General features: G+C 47.8%; 1 pseudogene; it reads right to left on the bottom strand.

The window, feature by feature from the left end:
* Positions 1-10,751: 10,751 nt before the first annotated feature.
* On the bottom strand, positions 10,752-16,344 carry LOC123179807 (putative disease resistance protein RGA4; annotated as a pseudogene).
* Positions 16,345-17,380: the final 1,036 nt, after the last annotated feature.

A 17,380-nucleotide genomic window follows, 5' to 3' on the forward strand; every position in this document is an offset into this window, starting at 1 on the left:
TGCCAAATTTGTTGGTTCTCCTTATGAGTACATTGAATGGTCTATTTGGGTTCCTAAGACCCTTGTCACTGACATCAAAGGACCCATTACAAGATGGGTACCTAAAACCAAGCATTGATCTCTTGTAGGTGTTTGCTTCCGGTGGGGGATCATGGTTGCTCGATAGTGGAGCTACAAATCATATGACCGGAAGCAAGGATTTGGTGGTGGACGTTCACAAGATTCCATCTATGCCCATCGATGTCGAGTGGGGTGATGCCTCATCTTCTAAGGTATTGGGACTTGGCAAGGTTGTCATTTCTCATGATCTCACGATCGAGAAGGTCATGCTTGTTGAGTCCCTTGCATACAATTTACTTTCCGTTCGTCAACTTGCACTCATGGGTTTTGCCACATTCTTTGATATTGATACCGTGGCCCTCTTGTGGAGCAAGACTCTTAAAGTAGCCTTCGTTGGGCATGTTGAGAACGGTCTCTATGTGATTAACTTCTCGGAGCGACCCACCAAGACCGCGACATGCCTAATGGCTAAAGTTGACGTGGGTTGGCTTTGGCATCGCCGTCTGGCCCATGTCAATATGAGATCTTTGCAAAGTCTTCTCAAGGGGGACCATGTTCGTGGACTAACAAATGTTAGTTTTGCCAAAGATCGTGCTTGCAATGCTTGTATTGAAGGAAAGCTTCATGAGAAGGCTCATCCTCCCACGACTATCATCTACTCGAAGAGACCCTTGGAGCTCCTTCACATGGATCTCTTTGGGCCTCCATCCTTTGATAGTCTTGGAGGTAGAAAGTATTTCTTGGTGATTGTGGATGACTATTCAAGATACACTTGGGTATATTTCTTCAAGAGGAAGAGCGAGACCCAACAAACCGTCATCGACTTTGCAAATGAAGCTCAACGTCAACACAATGCAAAGATCTTGACAATAAGGAGTGACAACGGCACCGAGTTCAAGAACTACACCTTGGATGAGTTTCTTAGTGATGAGGGGATCAAGCATCAATATTCCGCGCCATACACCCCTCAACAAAATGGTGTTGCGGAGAGGAAGAACCGGACATTGATGGATGCGGCAAGGACCATGATGGCGGAGTTCAAGTCTCCATACAACTTTTGGGCCGAAGCCATCAACACCGCGTGTCATGCATCAAATCGGCTCTATCTCCGCAAAGGCTTGAACAAGACTCCATATGAGATACTCACCAGTAACAAGCCCAACCTCAAGTATTTTCGGCTGTTCGGGTGTAAGTGTTTCATTCTCAAGAAAGGTGTTCGCTTGTCTAAATTTGAGGCTAGAGCTCATGAGGGCATATTTGTTGGTTATGCTACAAACTCCCATGCTTACCGTGTTCTCAATAAGTTATTGAGGAGACGTGTAACGTGGAGTTTGATGAGAATAACGGCTCCCAAGTGGAGCAAAGTGGTACTTGTGATGTAGGTGATGAAATTCCTCCTCAAGCCATAAGAAGAATGGGTGTTGGTCATATCCTACCCATTGAGGAACCCCTTGTGGCCGAAGGAGAAGGACAATGCTCCACTCAAGTGGAGCCATCACCAACCCAAGACCCACACGCTTCCGAAGAACAAGGTGAAGGCCCTCAACCTATTGAACAAGATCAAGGGAAAGATCAACCTCAAGATGGTGGTGAACCACCAAATGATGCCCAAGGTCAAGTTCTCCCCTTCGAGCAAGTTCAAGATCACGAGCAAGCTCAAGTTCAAGAACAAGCTCAAGACGGCGCTCAAGATGATCAAGTTACCCCTCCTCGTTTCACATCCGAGGAGGAATTAGAGCGTCGTGCCGCGAAGATTGCTTCCAAGCTCACCACCAAAGGTCATCTCATGGAGAATGTGGTTGGAAGCCTAATAAAGGGGTAAGCACTCGTAGACAATTAGCAAACTATTGTGAACATCATGCATTTGTTTCTTGTGTCGAACCCCAAAAGGTTTATGAGGCGCTCGAGGACCCGGATTGGCTCAATGCCATGCATGAAGAACTCAACAACTTCGAGCATAACCAACTGTGGAAATTAGTGCCAAGGCCAACCGGGAATCATAATGTCATTGGAACCAAGTGGATATTCAAGAACAAGCAAGATGCTCATGGGATCATTGTTCATAACAAGGCTCGTTTGGTGGCACAAGGCTACTCCCAAGTCGAGGGTATCGACTACGGTGAAACCTTTGCTCCTGTTGCTCGCCTTGAATCCACTCGTTTGTTGATTGCTTATGCTTCTCATCATAATTTCACGTTGCAACAAATGGATGTGAAGAGTGCTTTTCTTAATGGTCCTATAAATGAGTTTGTGTATGTCAAACAACCCCCCGGGTTCGAAGATCCCTATTTCCCCGATCATGTGTACCAACTCCACAAGGCGCTCTATGGCCTTAAACAAGCCCCACGTGCGTGGTATGAGCATCTTATGGGGTTGTTACAAGATCGTGGGTTCGAAATCTGGAAAATCGACCCCACTCTTTTTACTAAGAAGGTCAAAGGGGAGTTGTTTGTGTGCCAACTATATGTTGATGATATTATCTTTGGTTCCCCTAACAAAGCTTTCAATGAAGAATTTGCCGCTCTCATGACCTCAAAGTTCAAGATGTCTATGATGGGAGAGTTGAAGTTCTTTCTCGGGTTCGAAATCGAGCAAAGAAGAGAAGGAACCTTCATCAACCAAGCCGAATACACTGAAGACATGCTCAAGAGATTCAAGTTAAGTGATGTCAAGCCGGCCTCCACCCCAATGCCCGTCAAATGCCAACTTGACATTGATCCCAATGGTAAAGCGGTGGATCAAAAGGTATATCGCTCTATGATTGGATCCTTGCTTTACCTTTGTGCATCTAGACCGGATATCATGTTGAGTGTGGGAATTTGTGCATGGTTTCAAGCCGCACCTAAGGAAAGCCATTTCGTGGCGGTCAAGTGAATCTTTCGATATTTGGCTCATACCCCAAACTTTGGTTTATGGTACCCAAGAGGAGCCAACTTTGGTCTTTTGGGTTATACAGATTCAGATTGGGCGGGAGATAAAGTGGATAGGAAGTCCACCTCCGGAGGGTGCCAATTACTTGGTTTCTCCTTAGTGAGTTGGTCTTCTAAGAAGCAATGTTGTGTGTCTCTCTCGTCCACCGAAGCAGAGTATGTGGCCGCCGGTAGTTGTTGTGCTCAACTCCTATGGATGAGGCAAACTTTAAAGGATTACGGTGTCACTTGTGACGAAGTGCCTCTTTGGTGTGACAATGAAAGTGCCATCAAGATCTCTCTCAACCCGGTGCAACACTTCAAGACGAAGCATATTGAGAATCGGTATCACTTCATCCGGGATCACATTAGGCGAAAGAAGATCAAGCTCAAGTATGTCAACACTCATGATAACCTCGCAGATATTTTCACGAAGCCCTCGAATGAAGTAAGATTTCGCGAGTTAAGGCATGAGCTAAATATCATTGATTCGAGCAATGTGGTTTGAACCTGTGCACACCCCACCATATTCATCATGCTTTCTTGTCTAGGTGTAGGCATGGACATAGGGGGAGTGTTGTTCTCTCAATGAGCTTTCCCTCCCCCATAATGCATAAACTAATCAAACTCTTTCACATTAGCCATTTTTGATGGTACTTGTGCTTCAAAGACGAGTTTTGGTCATGGGCCCAAGGTTAAAATCTTCGCGGCGCCATACCTCTTGACTCAAACATAGGTGGCCTCGGCCATCGCCCCTCTCTTGAAGAGGTATGTTTCCTGTTCTCTTGCTAGTGTTCTTTTGCCGGATCTTAGTTCCCTCTTCTTGCCGTCGATTTTCCCTTCTTTTTGAGCCGAGCATTTGTGTCTAGTTGAGAGTTGTGCTGGGCGGTACTACCGCCCATCAGCGCGGTACTACCGCTGAGGGGCGGGACCAGGGGGTTATGTCGAGGCAGGGGGAGGTTCCATCTCCCCCATACCCATTCTCTTCGCCCCCTCGTTCCTCTTCGTCTCTCCAGCGCCGTCTCGCCGCGGGAAGGCTCCGGCGGGCCTCCGTCTCCGGGTCGTCCCTCTCCATTTCCTTCGGTGGAGTCGATCCCCACCTCGTCCTCTTGCCATGGATGCCGGTATTGCCCCCGTTCCTCCTCTCTTCTTGTCTAGATTTCAGATCTAGTGTTTTAGGGGCAATAGTGGTTGCGTCTCTCGATTTTTGGCTAAATCTAGGCTTGAGTAGGTTGGAGAAGGCAACTAGACTCTTTGGATTGATGTTTGGTAGGCTTATTTTTGAATTTGGCATCCCCGGTAGTGCCGGATCTGTCCACGGCAGTAGGGAACCGCCGTTCCCCGTCTCGAGCGGTACTACCGCCCATCTTGAGCAGTACTACCGCGCGAGCGGCACTAAGCAGTACTACCGCCCGTCTTGAGCGGTACTACCGCGCGAGTGGTACTGCCGCGGTAGGGTCGCGGTACTACCGCTGGATGCCAAGTTCCATCTTAACCTACCACTTTTTGATCCTTGTTTGTTGTGTTTTTTGGTTTTGATCGTTCTTTCTGGTTGTTTCGTGTGTCCATGTGTTTGGTTCCAGGTGATGAACATCCTGAGCAAGTCCGCCGTGTCAACCCCGGGTGTTCCACGTCAAAGCGCTACCGCACATCTGAGCCAGCAGGTGGTTCCTCCAGTGCTCCACCGCCGCCAACGGGTGCTTCCTCAAGTGCTCCTCCTCCGCTTCAACACAAGAAGAAGCCAGGCAACAGGCCAAACCGGGGGCAAGAAGGTGACTGAGATGACTGCCAAGGAATTCTAGGACAGGCGTCGCCGCAACCCCTATACGGAAGACCAAGAACCCAATTTGGTCAACCGCCCGTTCTGGAACCGTTTTCAGTATGCCACCTACTTTGATATGATCAATACTAAGAAGAATCTCTATGTCGATGTATGTTCCATCGACACGGATGCTATGGAGAAGGACCCTGAGTACTTTGGTGAAGCCCTTCAGATGTGCTCTCAGCTGAACATTCTGAGGATCATGTAGTTCAACAAGGACTTTGATGTTGATTTGGTGGCTCAATTCTATGCCATTGTCAATCTGGTAACTGATGAAGATAGGACTCTGACTTGGATGACCAATGGCAAGTTGCTCTCTGTCAAGTGGAAGGCCTTCATGGAGTTGCTTGAGGTGGAATATAAAGGGCTTGAGACTCCAGTCGGTTTCCGTCCTCACCGCAATGTTACATCCACTCACAAGCAAGCCCTCTGGCCCTACTTAACTCTGAAGATTAACCCTGAGACTAAGAAGGAAACCTATGAGCTGCCTGCCTTTCTGGACATCCTTCATCGTGTCTTCCGCGAGACTCTCTTCCCTCGTATCGGGAATCTGGATATGGTTCACTCCTATCTTGTGGACATGCTTCTCTTCTGCCAGCATGAGAAGGAAGCAAACACTAGCGACTCCCTGGACATCTCTCATGTTATGTGGTCTGAACTTCTTTCTGCTGTTTCTGAGCGCAAGTGCCCGATTTATGGTCCGTTCATCATGTTGCTCATTGAGAAGGCCTGGAGACGTACCTATCCCACGGTGATTCTAGAAACTGGAGACTTGGTTTCTCATGAGATCAAGCGTCTGAGGAAGAAGTACAATTGGGGCACCTCGGTCCCTAAATCTGGGGGTCCATCTTCTGCTGCTACCATGGACACCGAGGGCGAGGCTGATGCTGAGGATGACGATGACTATGAGCCTTCTGGAGCAGAGCCCTCTTGGGCAAAGAAGCTCAAGCACAAGATGAAGAAACTTTTCTGCATGGAGTCTCATGGTTAGTACATGACTCATGTGGCTGAGAAGACGGCAAGGGGATGTCACAAGGAGCTTATGCGTCAGTTGGGTGCGATAGTCACCAGCGGCTCTGAGGGCCAGATCACTGAGGAGGAGGAGTGGATTCAGGAGCACTGCCCGTGGACCGACTCCGATGCCGAGCAGTTTTCGACCAATGACGGCGATGCAGACGATCCCGCTGAGATATGATGTTCGAGATCCTCAGCTTGCTCTCACCTGGAGCCATAGCAACGCTCTTTGCCCCTTTTTGCTGTCTCGATGCCAAAGGGTAGAGAGTTTAGGGATTTGTGTCGTTTAGTTGCGAGTGTTTCTTTGTGTTGTTGAGTTGCAAGTGTTTCTTGTGGTTTCGTTGTGTTTGCTCGCCATTTGCTTTGTTTGGTTTTGTGCCTGTGAGACCTAAGTTCCAGACATATGGTGTGAGACATATGCTACCTTATCTTTACCTTATCATTATCTATGTCTATCTAGTCAGTTGGTATCTTATGAGTTGCATGCTTATCTTGTTATATACCCTGCTCTCATGGATCACGCTTAGGTTGATTGGTCTCTAAAATACAGGGGGAGTGTTGATCCTAGTATGTGTGCCGTGCAGTCCAAAGCACTTATCTAGATGGCACACATCTAGGGGAGCCCGTTTATATTTTAGAGATGTGGGCTTTGCTTATGTCCTATGTCATTTTCCGTTTGTGCAAATCCCGTATTGTCATCAATCCACCAAAAAGGGGGAGATTGTAAGGGCATATTTATCCCTAAGATGTTTTGGTGATTGATGACAATGCTTTTGCGGACTAATCGTGTGCGTTGAGTTTTTCAGAGATTCATCATTTGGCACGAGACGATTCCTTCCCCTCGGAGTTTGAAGCAAAGACGGTGTAGTTCTTTCGATTCAGTTTGGTGGACTAGTTTCGTAGGAGTCACCGTACTATCAAGAGGTGGTCCGCTTAGGTTTGGCTAGGGTGGAATCAACATGTACACATCCCTTGCACACGCTCCGAGCCTTTCCGCTTCGATGGAGAGCTCATTCCCTCTCTTTTGTGCTTCTTCTGGTCCTAGTGGTAGTACCACGGGCCATAGCGGTAGAACCGCTTGAGTGCTACAAGCGGCAGTACCGCTCCACAGCGGTAGTACTGCTTGGAGCTCTCAGCCGTTGTACCGCTGCGGCTACGTGCTACTACCGCCTCGACTCGAGGGTTCTTTTCTCGTGTCGGGTTTTACGGTACTAGTTGCGGTAGTAGAGGCGGTAGTACCGCTCTTAAGCGGTAGTACCGCCCATACCACCACGGTAGTACCGCTCTGGGTCCAGCGGCACTACCGCGAGGGGGAGCGGTAGTACCGCTTGGGGCTAGCGGTAGTACCGCTGCCCCTGCGGTAGTACCGCTCTCTGCGGGGCTGCTTTGGGGGGTAACGGTTGGATTGTTCCCCCCACTATAAAAGGGGGTCTTCTTCTCCAAAGTTGACTTACCTCGTCCCCCAAAAGCTCCATTGTTGCTCCAAGCTCCATTTTCGCCCGATCTCTCTCCCTAGCCAATCAAACTTGTTGATTTGCTCGGAAGTAGTTGAGAAGGCCCCGATCTACACTTCCACCAATAGAAATTTGATTCCCCCCACTAATCCCTAGCGGATCTTGTTACTCTTGGGTGTTGAGCACCCTAGACGGTTGAGGTCACCGTGGAGCCATAGTCCATTGTGGTGAAGCTTCGTGGTGTCGTTGCGAGCCTCCAATTAAGTTGTGGAGATTGCCCCAACCTTGTTTGTAAAGGTTCGGTCGCCGCCTTCAAGGGCACCAATAGTGGAATCACGGCATCTCGCATTGTGTGAGGGCGTGAGGAGAACACGGTGGCCCTAGTGGCCTCTTGGGGAGCATTGTGCCTCCACACCGCTCCAACGGAGACGTACTTCCCCTCAAAAGGAAGGAACTTCGGTAACACATCCTCGTCTTCACCAGCTCCACTCTTGGTTATCTCGTGCCTTTACTTGTGCAAGCTTATTTGTGTTGCTCACCTAGTTGCATATCTAGACAACCTACATTGTTAGTTGCCTATTCACCCCCCCCCCCTCTAGTGAACTATATCGATCCTTTCATCGGCCCCATACGAGCTCACCATCAGCTCTCCCCCGGTGAGCAGCCTCGACCCCCCCCTCTTTCCCCTTGTAGCCGTCGCTATTGGTCGCCGTCACTAGGCGCCGGGAGCTCCGTGGGCCCGCGCCCAAGCTCGCATCCACCCACTCCTCGCCGATGTGCTGCTTCGTCGCAGCGTCACTGCTCCTGCTCCGGCCTCGGCGCTCGACCTCGCCGCTCGCGAACCGCGCCCGCCTCCGCCGAGCCACCCCCCGACCTTGCCCTGCACCTCTGCTTCGCCATCCCGTCTGACCTTCCCCAAGCTCCGGCCAGCTAAACTACCTCTGCTACTGGGCCTCGTCCCCCTCGCTCCCGCTCCGCCTCTTCGGCCGCACCAGCGCCGCCGTGGCCGCCCCGTGCTCGCGCCCCCGACCCTGGCCTCGCCGGGGCCGCGCCTGCCGCCGACTGCCAGGCGCCAGAGCCCCTCGTCCGCTTTGGGCACTCGCCGGCATACACAAGCACGCTCGCGCATGATTAAACAGGGTTTGACCGCTGACTTAGGGGCCCACCTAGCCTAATTAGCCATTAATAAAAAAAATATGCCCTAAACCGACACTTCCAGTGGGCCCCTCATCTAATTAACCTAAATTAGATTATTTAAAATGAATTGTTAATACTGTGTCCATGACACCTGGGCCCCACCACCCTGGTTTGACCAGTCAACAGTTGACTAGTCAACTGTTGACTAGACTAATTAACTGGGTCAACCCAGCCCCCTGGCCCCACCTGTCATGCTCTGTAGCTAGCTCTAGTTGAGTATAAAAAGTATTTTTAGTTTATTTTTGAATTAATAATAAATTTAGTAATTCCAAAAACCATAAGTCATAAGTCGGATGAAAATAATTTATACATGAAAGTTGCTCAGAATAACGTGACGAATACGGATACGCAGTCCGTTTGTCAGCCACACGTCCCTAGCATAGCGAACATGGAACTTTCCCCCTCTGGTCCGTCTGTCAAAAACGCGGAACAGCGGGAATACTTTTTCGGATGTTTTCCCCCTTCGCCGATATCACCTATCCCTGCGTTAGATCAGGCACCGCGTATTACCTCATTATGTTTTGTGATGCTTTGTTTGATCCATATTTACTGTTTCTTCCCCTCTCTTCTTCTCCGGTAGACCCTGAGACCGTTGCTGATGCCAATGAGTACGACTACGTCATTGACGACCCTTCTTCCTGTACAACAGAGCTTCCAGGCAAGCCCCGCCCCCCCTTGATCACCAGATATCGCCTATTCCTTCTCTCTACTGCTTGCATTAAAGTAGTGTAGCATGTTACTGCTTTCGGTTACTCCTATTCTGTTGCATAGCCTGTCATTGTTGCTACAGTTGTTACCCTTACCTGCAATCCTAATGTTTAGTATAGGATGCTAGTATTCCAACAGTGGCCCTACACTCTTGTCCGTCTGCCATGCTATACTACTGGGCCGTGATCACTCGGGAGGTGATCACAGGCATATGCTATAGACTTTATAATGTTACATTACTTATGATACTGTTCGGAGATGGGGGCTGAAGGGGTAGGTGGCTCCACCCCGGTAGAGGTGGGCCTGGGTTCCCGACGGCCCTCGACTGTTACTTTGTGGCGGAGCGATAGGGCAGGTTGAGACCACCTAGGAGAGAGGTGGGCCTGGCCCTGGTCGGCGTTCGCGGATACTTCAATTAACACGCTTAACGAGATCTTGGTATTTGATCTGAGTCTGGCCACATGCCTATACGCACTAACCAACTACGCGGGAACAGTTATGGGCACTCGACGTCGTGGTATCAGCCGAAGCCTTCGTGACGTCAGCAACTGAGCGGCGCGCGCCGGATTGGACCGTAAGCCTGCTCTTGTATTAAGGGGGCTAGGTCTGCTTCCGGCCACCCTCGCAACGTGCAGGTGTGCAATGGGCCCAGACCCCTGCGCCATAGGATTTAGACCGGCGTGCTGACCTCTCTGTTGTGCCTAGGTGGGGCTGCGACGTGTTGATCTTCCGAGGCCGGGCATGACCCAGGAAAGTGTGTCCGGACAAATGGGATCGAGCGTGTTGGGTAATGTGGTGCACCCCTGCAGGGAAGTTTATCTATTCGAATAGCCGTGTCCCTCGGTACAAGGACGACCCGGAGTTGTACCTTGACCTTATGACAACTAGAACCAGATACTTAATAAAACACACCCTTCCAAGTGCTAGATACAACCCGGTGATAGCTCTCTCACAGGTCGACGAGGAGAGGATCGTCGGGTAGGATTATGCTATGCGATGCAACTTGGAGGACTTCAATCTACTCTCTTCTACATTCTGCAAGACGGAGGCTGCCAGAAGCGTAGTCTTCGACAGGACTAGCTATCCCCCTCTTATTCTGGCATTCTGCAGTTTAGTCCACCGATATTGCCTCTTTACACATATACCCATGCATATGTAGTGTAGATCCTTGCTTACGAGTACTTTGGATGAGTACTCACGGTTGCTTTGCTCTCCCTTTTCCCCCTTTCCTTTCTTTCTGGTTGCCGCAACCAGACGTTGGAGCCCAGGATCCAGACGCCACCGTCGACGACGACTCCTACTACACCGGAGTATCCTACTACTACGTTCAGGCCGCCGACGACCAGGAGTAGTTTAGGAGGATCCCAGGCAGGAGGCCTGCGCCTCTTTCGATCTGTATCCCAGTTTGTGCTAGCCATCTTATGGCAACTTGTTTAACTTATGTCTGTACTCAGATATTGTTGCTTCCGCTGACTCGTCTATGATTGAGCACTTGTATTCGAGCCCTCGAGGCCCCTGGCTTGTATTATGATGCTTGTATGACTTATTTTATTTTTAGAGTTGTGTTATGATATCTTCCGGTGAGTCCCTGGTCTTGATCGTACACGTTTGCGTGTATGATTAGTGTATGATTGAATCAGGGGCGTCACACTGCTGCTACAAAACATGTGAGTGTCTGCAGCTTTGTAAGTTTTCCAAGTTGTGGAGGCATGCTCTTCAACTCCGGACATCCATGAGTGTAGAGGTGACGGAGGGAAACCATATACTTCATTTGTCTTGGAAGTCGATCAAGACAAGAGCAGTAGGAAAGGTCCAGTGTTTGTAGGTTATATAGAATACTTATATCTTCTGGAAGTGCTTTGATATTACTGTACGAGAGATCAAGGTACCTCAGGTGATGCAGATACTTTGGTTTCAGCAGAAATGATTTTGTTCTTATTCAAAGCTTCAAGGCACGCAAAGAGCTGTATTTTGATAGGTGCTGCAATGGGCGTTGCACATAACTGTCGCACATCAGGGTTTGGATAGCTGGGGATCCTTTCTCCATAGAATCATTCAAAATACTTTATGTTTCTTCACATGACAAAAATGAATGTCGAGCAGTATCTGGAAGCAACTCGATTTGACTTGGTTTCATAGTTGCAACAACAGATTCCTTTTCCATAATAGACATCGCAATATCATGCATAAGATCATGGATTTTACATGTATTTCTGAAATAATAATCCCAATCTTTTTTACTTTTCTCTATATCCATGAAGAATGACCTTGAGGCAAGCTCATCGAAAATAAGTTGTCCAATGGTTTCAAGACTATCTTCCTTGTATTCCCGGATAAAGCCATTTGCGATCCATAGTTGGATCAGCTTCGCCACATTAATCTTGTAATCCTTCGGAAATGTAGCACAAAAAGCAAAGCACTCCTTCATGTGCGATGGCAAGTCGTTGTAGCTAAGCTTGAGTATTAGCAAGATTCCAGTTTCATCAGTGCAAATGCTGCTTCTAAATGTTATAGCCTTCCATTCTTTCACGCTGGTCTTAGTACGAAGTACAGAGCCCAGTGCACTTGCAGCTAAAGGAGAGCCACGACATCCTGTTCACAATCTGATCAACCATCTTGACTAGCTCAAGAGGCTTTTTTTTTCTCGGAACTGAATGTTGCAGCGTCAATAATTTCCTTTAAGAATATATCCTCCAAACCACTGAGAAGGTGGGTATCTGCACCCATAATGTCAGCAACTCCTTTATCACGAGTTGTTGTTAGCACCGCACTACCCATGCCACCATGCTTAAGATGGTCCTTCAGCCTTTCCCACTTATGGACCTCTCTGTTCCAGACATCATCCAATACAAGGAGATACCTCTGCCTGCTGACCAATTTCCGAAGTCTCTCTATTGGTGGTTTGTCTGTATCATCATTTTTCTTGGGAGATGCTTCAACTATACTCTTGGCCAGGGAGTTCACATCAAAGGTATCAGAGACACATACCCACAACAACAACTGGAAATGCTTCTAAATTCCAGGTTCATTATATATGAGCTGTGCAAATGTGGTCTTACCAATGCCCCCCATTCCAACGATGGCAACCACTGCGAGATCTGCATTATTAGCTTGAAGAAGTAGTGTACCAACAATTTCCGCCTTATCTTTGTCTCTGGACCTGCTGGCAATTTCTTGTGGGTCAGTGATAACATAATCGGTCTGCCTCCACTCCTTGGACACCGGCAGCTGCGGTTGATACTTGAACCCAAAGACCTGCATCTCTGCTATGAGGACCTCAAAGGCTTGCAAATCAGGCAAAGCTTGCGACCCATTTTGGAACGGAACACAACACGGTGTGTGTAGGGAAGAGCTTGATTACATCATAGCCGAGCTTGCTGTAGTGCCCATTCTTCCTGGCTTCACGGCGGAGGGCTTCGTACTTGAATTCGTCGAAGACTTCATTTGCCTCATAGGCGACTGTCTTGAGCTCCTGAAGCCAGGCTTTGGCACCTTCCCTCTGTGCCATGGCCTGCTCCTGTGCATCGCTGATGACGTCGAGGATGGCCGGAAGCTTGCGTTTGAGAGCCTTGTGCTGCTCCTCCATTCCCTCCATCACGTTGTACTGTTCCAGGAGGTAGCTGGACACCTTGTCCTTCAGCATGGAAACAAGTGGCCCGATCGCCATGGTGGCCACCAGCTCCGCCATTGCAATGTTCAGAGGAAACTCCCCCAAGACAAGTGCACTGCAGGAAATGATGAAGAAGAGAATGGTATGAGCAAGACATGTACATTTGCTTAGAATCTGTTCTTGAACGAATAATCACAGGCAAAATCCAATCTTGTAGCCGTAGTTACCTGAATCGTTGGAACAGCCGCTGAACAGGGTGCCTTCACAAGCTCGCACAGCTCGTCCTTACCGGCATGTGGACGCCGAGCAGCTCCGGCGTTGTTGCAGCGGCAGAGCCTGGGCCAAAGCCGGCGACAAGAGCGGTAGCTACGGTGAAGCTGTGGCGGCGCGGAGTTGTGAGAAATTTGGGAGATCTCAAAGCAGCAAAGCTTGGGAATGGGTGGGGGTGGGATTCGGCAGAGCATTCAGGAGACATCATGATGGGGAATTTCAGAGACATGCTGTCAGCTGTGGATTCGATTCTTCTTTGGAAAAGAGGATGCTGATGGATAGCCTTTGGGGAAATTAAAGAATTCGTTTTTCTGTGGAAAGAGGAGACGTGGTGTGGGGAAAAGAGGATGGTGGATGGCCTTTGAGGAAAGAATTCATTTTCTTCAGAAAAGAGGAGACGTGCTGCGGGGAAAAGAGGATGCTGGTGGATTTTCTCCACTCACACGTGGGCCTCCGAGTGAATTTTCAGTGGCAATTTCTCCTCCTGACATACAGCAGAGGGTCATAGATGTTAGTATACAGAATATTTCAAGTCTATTTTTTTTAACCGTGCAATTTTAATCTGTTGACACATAAACAAACATATGAACAGCTAGCAATATCCCTGATGACTGAGATCAGCCAGTCATACACAGTGAGCAAATAAACCAAGTGGGTGTTTTATTAACGATGCAGATTTTAAATTAATCAAATGGGTACACCGACAGCCATCTGAGACAATGTGCACTTCGATTCCAAAAAACATCCATTCGCAGGTAAGAATTTTTTTTCCAAACATAAAAGCACCACGTGAGAAACATGATTCACTTTACCCAGGTGGACTATTTTGCTCTTCTATGAATGACTATTGCGCTCTTCGTAATGTGGTACAAGGGGAAAAAGTGTCTCACTTGCTTCAGTGCTCGAGGACTTGGTGTCCCAGGAATTCAGTTAAATGGCATATCTGAACCAGCTGACATCTTCGACGCTGGGGAAAATCAGATTGTGCAGACAACATCTCTATTGAACCACACAGCAAGTGCATTACAGTGAGATAAGCATGCATAACAGATGGCGAAAACTGAATTAACAGACTTGACAAAAGGACATATGTCTTTCTCTTTGTTATACAACAACTTTTCATGAGAAATTCCAAAAAGAATCGCATAATTATCAATAACTAATTCACAAGTAAGGGTGACAAATAAAAACTCTGTAAACCAAAGAGAATTTCTTTTTTCGCGTGAATAAATCCAATAAAATCTGAGAACCTCTTATCACAGACATCTAAGAAAAAAGGAAGCATGCATAAAGGTGTTAGATAGCTTACTCGCTTGATTTCAGAATCTGATGAGAAGTTCTAGTGCATCAGCTACATCAATTTCCCGCCTCCCAATCAATTCAACTGCTTGTTAAGCTTTCCTGCACATTATACTAAACATAAGAAGCTGCAAGATCTTTATCTAGATAAATGTTATCAGAGAAAATACACAGGATTCACAAGATTCATTAGGACCAATATTTTGCTCACACAGACAAAGATCAATCGAAATGTATGAAATCGCCATTTAGTTGCACAATTAACTAAACTGGGCCGACTAAACAGCGTATTGAATATAAAAAAGGCATGCTTCCAACCACAAAGATACAAATTATGGTGGTGTATTTTGTCACCAACATGCTCAATACAACTTCCAAATGATATAATTCCTGCTAGATGGCAACTAACCACTACATTTGTAGTATGATGAGAAGAGGAAGAGATGATTTTTGCAGAGCAGAGCACTAACATGCTTGAGAAACAACATTGTGCCTAAGGTAATCAGCGGTGTAGTTTGCTTCTGAACAGGTAATCAGTAACAACGAAAATGAAGTGGGGCGCGCAAATAAGTTCAATTTCCTCTGAAGCAAAATGAACGGTCTCAGAGATGCAGCACTGCAAGAATTGAGAGCTGAAGATTTCTGAATTTACAGCGAACTGAAAGAAATGTTCCTGTATATTTATTTCTAAGCATAAATTAAGTACCTTAAATCCTACAAGTACTTAATACCAGAAGGAAAACCACAACCCATCTCGAACACTCATAATGTATATATGTAATGACAGAGTAAGCAGCACAACTTTCTATAGAAGTTTCCAAGCTTTGGCAGGTATACCAAAAGGACCATCATCATCAGGGTGGAAGTTCTGTAGGTAACTAATAGTATTGTGATGTCCTGATAAAATCCGAGAACGAGCAATTAATAAATAAAGCAATAAAGGTAACCTTTTTGTAGAAACAGAGCTGCTCGAGAAATGAAGGTAGAATGTGCAGAATACATTTTTCCAATCGAAAGATAACAAGTCGTTTGGACACCCAGCTGCACTGGCATGCCTGATCCTCAGTATCAAGTTACCCACGCAAGTGAACTGGAAGGCATAAATTGAAGCATCCCTTCCTCTTGTCCAGCTGCAGGAACTCGATACAGAGTACAGTGCAAGTCCATATTTTCCAGTTTGAGAGATCACCAATAGGTCCATTATAAAGAAACCATATGAATAACCTAGAAAGCACATCACACATTAGTCATGATCTCCAGGTGGTGTATATAGCATTCATTCCTGCTAGTTGGCGACCAAGCACTACATTTGCAGTATGACGATGTGTGTTTGTCCGTAAAATGGAGAACGAAAAGAAAACATATACATACATACATACATACCCAGTGCCAATGGTGAATCAGTGTTAACCTGGAAGACAAATCTGTGTTTGAGGCTGCAAAGTCCAACAACTACCAGGTTAGGGAACAAATTAAATTATCCAGCCGCTATCTAGTTCACCTCCTCCTCCTACACTTGTGCCGGACACAGCATTGTCCGGCCAAACCGCCCCATTTCACCTAGCTAATTTGTTGGGAATCTGCGGGAAAATGGAGGTCAGAGTGGGGATTTGGGGGCAGGAAGGAACGGAAGGGGGAGGGGAAGGGGAAGGAGTGAGGGATGGGAAACGGTGGTGGTGGTGGCGGCGGGCGCGATGGGAGGTTTGGAGGGCGAGGCCGAACTCGGTGCTGATGTTGTTGCCCGCCGCCGTGCTGGTCCTGCTGACGCAGGTGGTGGCCGACGCTGCCATGGACGGATGGCCGGCGATCTGCGGTGCTGGGACCTGGGAGACTCGCTGCGCCGGCGAGTAGCCTCGGCACGAGGCGATCCGGCCTTCCTTGGAGGTGGCAGTGGCTTGCGCCGGCGGTGGTCCGGCGGGCTGGGCGAAGAGGAAAGCGGAGATAGAGATGCAAAGCTGGGCCAGGCTGGGCTGGGCTCGTGATTTGGAACCCAGCCCGCTCTCGTCCCACACCCGCGGCCTGCTCTACGGATGGGGATGGCTTCTGTTCTTAATAAAAAGAAGAAAAAATAATAAAAAGAAGAAAAAACACAGATGGGGATGAGTTGAACTGTCATTTAAACCAACTTCTTCATTCCATTTTTCTCTTTTCTCTTAAAAAAACCTGTGTCATTCTTTTTTATAGGAAAACATGATATTGTACTAACAGTATAATTACAACAACAATTACGCCGTCCTCCAAAGTTGGCGAGAAAGTGAGAAGTGATGACAACGGAAGCAAGTGGGTAAGATAAGAACACATTTGCCATTGCCAAAATTAATGTGCATAAACACTCAACACAGAGTGAAGTAAATTTCTCAACAAGATGAAGCTTTAACCCTGCGTGTTATTAATTATTCCGGACAGATCAAATGAAATTCGTAAATGAGGAGAACAGGAAGGGACACAACAACTAGTTGTAGTTGTAACTAACAGTTCCACCCGTTGTTGAGTGGGTTGTGCGGGAAGTCCATGTTGAAGAATCGGACGATGCAGGGGTCGGTGAATATGATCGCCCCCCGTCATGAGTGGGCAGCGTTCCTAGGCCATTCGGAAGGCCGAGGAGACACAGAACAGGAGGAGGCGCTAATATCGCCATGTCACAATGCGAGGGCATATATGGCGTTTGGAACTGTGCCTTATCTTTCTGCTGCAAAAGGCTAGGAGAGGCGGAAGTAAAATCTCGGAGGAAGGAGGCTAGATATTGTATATTTGCTCCGTAGGCGTTGTTTAGCGTTTAGTTGCCGCTAGTATAGTGGCAGATGTATTCCAAGTGTGGCGGATGAGTGGTTGCAAGTGGACGCGGAGTATGGAGAGGAGGAGGCCTAGGGTGAGATTGCTGAGTGTACTTGTTTTAGAAGCACTGGTCATGTGGATTACCACATTAGTTTCGTGATTTATAGAACATAATGGTACACTATTATGGGGTGGACAGGGGGCATCCCCCACTTCTCATCGAACGCTTCAACTGGGTGTAGCACAACACAGGAGAACACAC

Source organism: Triticum aestivum, chromosome 1D (genome assembly GCF_018294505.1).
Source record: "Triticum aestivum cultivar Chinese Spring chromosome 1D, IWGSC CS RefSeq v2.1, whole genome shotgun sequence".
Taxonomy (NCBI): Eukaryota; Viridiplantae; Streptophyta; class Magnoliopsida; order Poales; family Poaceae; genus Triticum; species Triticum aestivum.